Source organism: Eulemur rufifrons, chromosome 2, assembly GCF_041146395.1.
Source record: "Eulemur rufifrons isolate Redbay chromosome 2, OSU_ERuf_1, whole genome shotgun sequence".
Classification (NCBI taxonomy): domain Eukaryota; kingdom Metazoa; phylum Chordata; class Mammalia; order Primates; family Lemuridae; genus Eulemur; species Eulemur rufifrons.
This window is the reverse complement of record NC_090984.1, coordinates 42,209,299-42,215,857: the sequence shown is the minus strand read 5'-3', so window position 1 is coordinate 42,215,857 and position 6,559 is coordinate 42,209,299. Positions and strand designations below refer to the sequence as shown.

The following is a 6,559-nucleotide window of genomic DNA, read 5'->3' as shown; positions in this document are numbered from 1 at the left end:
AAAAGTAGTATAAAAAATGAGAGATTTAACTAACAGAATGGGGAAGTCTCTTCTAAGAAGCCATGACACATACACTCACAAATAGTGTTCATTGTACCCATTAGGTAGGTTTTTGCCCCCTCCCCCTCTGCCATCCCTCTGGTTGATTTCCACTGAGTTTTACTTCTCTCTATGCACAAATGTGCTCATTAAATTGGTTAGTTCCAATTCAATAGTGAGTACATGTGGTGTTTATTTTTCTATTCTTGAGATACTTCACTTAGGGGAATAGTTTCTAGTTCCATCCAGATTGTTGCAAAAGGTATTAATTCATCTTTTTTATGGCTGGGTAGTACTCCATGGTATACATACACCATATTTTATTAATCCACTTGTGAATTGATGGGCAGTTGGGTTGATTCCACATCTTTGCGATTGTGAACTGGGCTGCAATAAACATTCAAGTGCAGGTGTCTTTTGATGAAAAGTCTTCTTTTCCTTTGGGTCGATACCCAATAGTGGGATTGCTAGATCAAATAGTAGGTCTGCTTTTAGTTCTTTGAGGAATCTCCACACTGTTTTCCATACATAAATAACCAAAAAATTGTGCATTTTAAAAAGAATACTCACTCAAAATTAAAAGAAAAAAGGACCAGGCCCGGTGGCTCACACCTGTGATCTTGGCACTTTGGGAGGCTGAGACAAGAGGATTGCATGAGGCCAAAAGTTCAAGACCAGCCTGGGCAACATAGTGAGAACCTGTCTTTACAAAAAAAAATATTAGTTGGTTGTGGTGGTGCATGCCTATAGTCCCAGCTACTGGGGACACTGAGGCAGGAGGATCCCTATGCCCAGAGTTCGAAGTTACAGTGACCTATGATAGCACCACTGCACAGCAGCCTGGCTACAGAGTGAGACCTTGTCTCTAAAAAATAAAAAAGATAAAAGGAAAAAATAAAAGAAAAAAGGTAAACATAAAACTGGTAAAGATCCTTGCAACTTGTATAACTGCAAAGGGCTATTTTCCTTAATATATTTCTTTATTTCTTAATATGTTAAACAAATGAAATACAACTGATTCAAACATGAAAAGATGCTTGAGCTCAGTCTGTAATCATAGACATGCAATTAAAAGTATAATGAAATATCTTTTTGAAAAACCTATCTGATTAGTAAGTTGGCAAATCAAGGGGCCTTTCAAAGACCAAACTTGTAAGCAAATTAATGGATTCTATGCTTTCAAGAATGACTCTGTTTGGAGTTTGAACTTTCTGAAAGAAATGTAAATGACTGTGTAGTAAATTGGCCTTTTATTTATTTTTTATTTTTTATATTTTATCATTTTATTAGGAATAATTCCAAATGAGTTATGAAGAAAATGTATTCATTGAATTTGATGAGTTTTCCAAAAACTCTTAATGAAGATATGTTCACCAATAAACAATAAAACATCAGCAGAACTATCATATACTGGGCAAAGAGTCAGGGTGATACCAAAAGCAACATGCAACATAAAAAAGATACAATATAAAGAAAGACAATCTGCTGAGTATTAAAAACCATCTCAATATGAACTCTTTGCAACCAGGACAGAACTAATTAGCTATCAAATCCAAACTACACAAAGGTAAGTTTGGCTGATGGAGGCCAGGAGTCAATATAGGAGAAAAAGTAAGTTCCTCAGTGCAAGAGAGCTGAATAGTGTTTTGGAGCATTTCCCTGGCTGGTACAAACAGTATTAGAAAATCTTTTTGGCAAGGGAGAGAAATAAATACAAATGGAATGCTACATTTTTAAATCAGCAGACTGTCCCAGGAATGATAAAGGTATCAGTAAAGTAGCAAGGGGATAACTTTAAAACATTATTTGTTGTGGGCTCAAAAAAACATTCAAAACGGATTTCTTTAAAGGTTTCACCATAGCTATGTCCAGGCATTTAGGCTAAAGGGAGGTAAAATTAAAAGAGGACACTTTTTTTCCCAAGGAGAATTTCTTTAAAACCAAGCATATTGCTAAATAGCAACATTATGCTTGGTAAACAATAATGGGCAACAAAATAAGTTTAAACGCTGTAATATTCTGCCCAAACCAGTCCCAGATACTGTTTAATAACCAAGATGCAAACTAATTTTGTTGTAACAAGCCTAGACCAATTCTATCAAACATGTCCTTGGTTAGATATCCAGTTTCATTTAACGTTTTGAAAGCTCATTTGACAGCCAGTCAAGTCCCTCATACAGACCAGTTCCTGGTGTAGCACAAGTGGCTTGAACATACCATGTTCTGTTACGAAGAGACTGAAGACCTAATTTGTCTGTCATTTCACTGATGGCCATGGCATTTGGCAAATCCTGTTTGTTTGCAAAAAGCAGCAGCACCGCATCTTTCAATTCATCTTCCTGAAGCATTTTCTGCAGCTCTTCTGCTCCTTCCTGAATTCTTTCACAATCATTGCTATCTACCACAAAAATAAGACCCCGGGTATTCTGGAAGTAATGCCTCCAAAGAGGCCTAATTTTATCTTGACCACCAACATCCCATACTGTGAAACAAATGTTCTTATATTCTACTGTTTCCACATTAAAACCAATGGTAGGAATGGTGGTAACTATCTCCCCCAACTTCAGTTTATACAGAATTGTTGTCTTGCCAGCAGCATCCAATCCAACCATCAAAAATGCGCATCTGCTTCTTGCCAAAGAGGCGGGAGAAGAGAGAGGAGATGGTGAGGCCCATGGTGGTAGTGGCACTTGCCATGGGCAGAAGGGGTTTGGGGCGTCCCCAGGCCTTCTCTCTTCAGGCTCCCGGCAAACTGAAGGAGAGGAAAGAGAAAGAGCTGAGAAAGAAAGAGGACAGCAAGGACGTCTCGCTGGCCAGTGTGTCAGATAAATCTCCGGGACAGGAATTAGTGGGACGAGGACCTACTAGGCGATTAAATTGGCCTTTTAAAAAAGAGTTTGCAACAATACCATAATGATAATTGTTGTAGGTAAAAAATCATCAGTGGATGCTAAAATTAGTGGACAAAAGCATGATCAAGAGATGGGACATTCACATCATCTCAAACTATCTCCCTATGAGTTATTTATTAATTAGAAAGTAGAAAATACTAACTGTACAGTGGTGAGCCCAGGCAGGCACCATGCTGTTGGGAAGCCCAAGCTAGCCTCAGGGAGAACTGTGGCCCTTGGCCACAGACAGCTTTAACTGCAGGTGTGTGAGTAAAGGAAACTCCAGGTGATTCCAGCTTTTAGCCTTTGAGTTTTTCAACTAAGGCCCCTGATGTCATGGAATAGAGCAGCCATCGTTGATGTTCCCTGTCCAAACTCCTGACCTGTAGAATCCATGAGCATAATAAATGGTTGTATAATGGCACCAAGCATTGGGGTAATTTGTTATGCAGACATACTAACTGGAACAGGTGGTATCTGTCAATTTTCTCCACTATGTGACTGTTTTCCCCTTTATAAGTACTATGTAATCCATGGGGAAACACTTTGAGACTATGTAAATATTCTATTTCTCATCAAACTTTCACCCTTGTCAAACTAGTTTTAGCATTCACTGATGATTTTTTAGTTCCATCACTCCTTCTATATTTATTAGTTGACATTTTTCTATAAGGAAGAGCTTTCTCTTCTCCTTTACTAAGTATGAAGGTGTGTGTGTTTGTGTGTATATGTGTTAATATGTATTTATAACACTTTGATTTCATGGATTCTCATTTTATTCAGTGAAATATAATGTATTATTATTGATGCTCACACTGATGTTCAAATTGTCCCAGATTTGGTCAGAGGAAGTTCCTTCAAGCTGATCCTGGGTCCTTTTGAATTTTCCCCACTTCTCATTTTCCCCGCATCTCCTTAGTTTCTGGTGCATGAAGATGTTCCAAACTCATCTTGGGTTTTTCATGCCCCAGTCCTGGAATCTAAGACTTTTCTTCAAGGAGATGTCATTTATTTTAGTGGAGAAAGGTATTCAGAAATCAAGATCTGCTTTTAGGTCTTGGTTTCTAAATACTGTCACATACTGCTATAGGTCATTGCTTCTAGGTGATCTCAGTGGACAGGGCTAGGAAACATTTCTCTGCATACTCATCTATGTATTAAAAAGCATGAGTTCAAACTGATACCTCTGATTCCAATCCATAACTTCAGAGAACACTCTAATCTCCCCTTGTTTCATATTTAAACTCACTTCTCTGACAGTAAGAAACCCAGCTCCTATTTCCCTCAATATTAATGTATTTACTCATTGGCTCAAGCCTGAGACGCACAGAAACTAGTTTCAGAATTAGTAACCCATGATGCTTAGAAAAGCAACCCTACTAACTAGAGGGCACATTTTTTTCCAGTTACTTTTAAGGTAAAATTTATATATAGGAAGATGCATAAATTGTAAGTGTACAATTTGATATGTTAAACATTTTAAATTGACAAATAATTGTAGATATTCATAGGATACATAGGGATGTTTCAATACATAGAATGTACAACGATCAGATCAGATAATTAGTATCCATCATCTCAAACGTTTATCCTTTCTTTGTATTGGGAGCATTCAATATTCTTCTAGCTACTTGAAACTGTATAATATATTATTGTTAACTATAGTCATCCCACAGGATTGTAGGATTTCATTATATTTCACTGAATAAAATCAGAACACTAGGATTTATAATGAACACACACTCCTATTAAGGCATAAACATTTCCATCACCCAGAAAGTTACCTTCTTAGTCAATTTCCCTGAAGCCAAACACTTTTCTGAAGTCTTTTCATTGTAGACAGCGGGGTCTTTTGTAGAACTTCTTATGCATAGACTCACACAATATGTGCTCTTTCATAGTTGGCTTCTGTCGCTCAGCATAATGTCTGTGAGATTCATCCATTATGTAGCAGCAGACCTTTCTTTATTGCTGAGTAGTAGTCCATGGTATAAATATACCACAGCTTGTTTACCCATTTCCCTGAATTTGAGTTGTTTCTAGTTGACTGTTTCGTCTACAGCTGCTATAAATATTCCTGTACAAGTCTTTTTGTGGATATGCATTCTCATTTCTATTGGGTAAATACCTAGAAGTATAAGTGCTGAGTCATAGGGTAGGTGTATGTTCAACTGCATAAGAAACGAATCTTTCCAAAATTGTTGTACCATTTTACACTCTCACCAGCCATGTATGAGAGTTCTCGTTGTTTCACATCCTCACCAACATTTGGTGTTTTCAATTCTTTTAATTTTAGCCCTTGCAGTAGTTTTAATTTTTATTTCTTTGATGACCAATGACTTTGAGCACTCTTCCCTCAGTTTCTTAAGCCTGGGCATCCCCAGGGGTTGAGTTTCAGCTCGTTCCCCGCTCTCTCTCTTCAGTTAGATTTAGTTTGGGAGTGAGAGCAGTTGTATGGTTCTTAGAATTTTTGGAATTAAGCTTGAAGAAATGGATCAAAAAGTTCAAGAATGCTCCTAACATTCCTAATTCAGATTTACATAAGTTTTTGTTAATGAGACAAAAATTTTGTAATTAATCACATGCATATAATTTACTTGGGTTTGTTCTGTTTTGTAAAGCTGATTTCAATTATAGATATTTATAAAGGAAATGAATATCTGGCATTGTTTACATGCTAACACTTCCAGAGTTTTTATGAAAATTACACAAGTAGAAAGATGAATTTTCATAAAATTTTCTTAGCAGCCTTTTTTATTTTTAGAAAGTAATACAAACTGTTCAAGGCTAGCATCAACATATTGCCAGACTGATAATTGTACTTGGTGTTTTCATAATACTTTTCTTTTGTGCATTCATTCAGTATGCCCACCACATTCCCATTTGGTATTATCTGCATTTTACAGATGGAGAAATGGGAGCCTCAGAGAAGTTAAGCAATTTGCCTAAGGTCTCACAGTTGGTAGCTGATCAGGAATTAAAATGAACAGGTCTGTGTCCTGGTCCATGCTGATTTTATTAGGAGTTGTCTGGGTCTCTGCATGAGCCCAGTGTGTTCTTTGACCTTGTGAAAGCAGCTTGGTTATTTGCTTCATTTAAACAGCTCCATGGAACAGCCCAGGGGGCCGATCCACCCAGGGACAGGGAATTGTCTATATTTGGTTGTGGGTAGAAGTGGTAGACCCTAGAGCTTTCAGAAAGAAGCAGACATCTCTGTTGGTTTCCCATAGAGACTCTTCTGTGCAGCATCAGTGGGAAGCAGCAGTGTGAACTGGGCCTCCCCAGCCGTCCTTGCAGAAACAGGTGCAGGGGTGGGGGCTGGGGGAGGTCCCCTTTTATTCCCTTGCCTCAGGAATGTGTCAGGATGGCAGGGTTGGCATGGCAGGGTCTGGGGTGGAATGTCCAGGTGGGCTGAGCCCATCCTCTGCTACTGAATGCAGCATGAACAATGTCTTGGCCTTTTCCCACTTGGTTTTCTGGTCAGATAATTTCAGTTCATTTCAAGGTAGCCCCAGTCTGTATTTCTAGGCCCTTTACCTGGGTCCACATTCCAGTGGTAACACCCATATTCAGTTTTTTTCATTCATTGTTTCTAATTAAGAAGGGCATAACTGCTCGGTAAACACCCT

At 38.2% G+C, this 6,559-nt stretch overlaps 1 pseudogene; it reads right to left on the bottom strand.

Annotated features, from left to right (window-relative positions):
- Nucleotides 1-1,368: 1,368 nt before the first annotated feature.
- LOC138376023 (ADP-ribosylation factor 4-like) lies at nucleotides 1,369-2,715 on the bottom strand (annotated as a pseudogene).
- Between the last annotated feature and the right edge of the window lie 3,844 nt (nucleotides 2,716-6,559).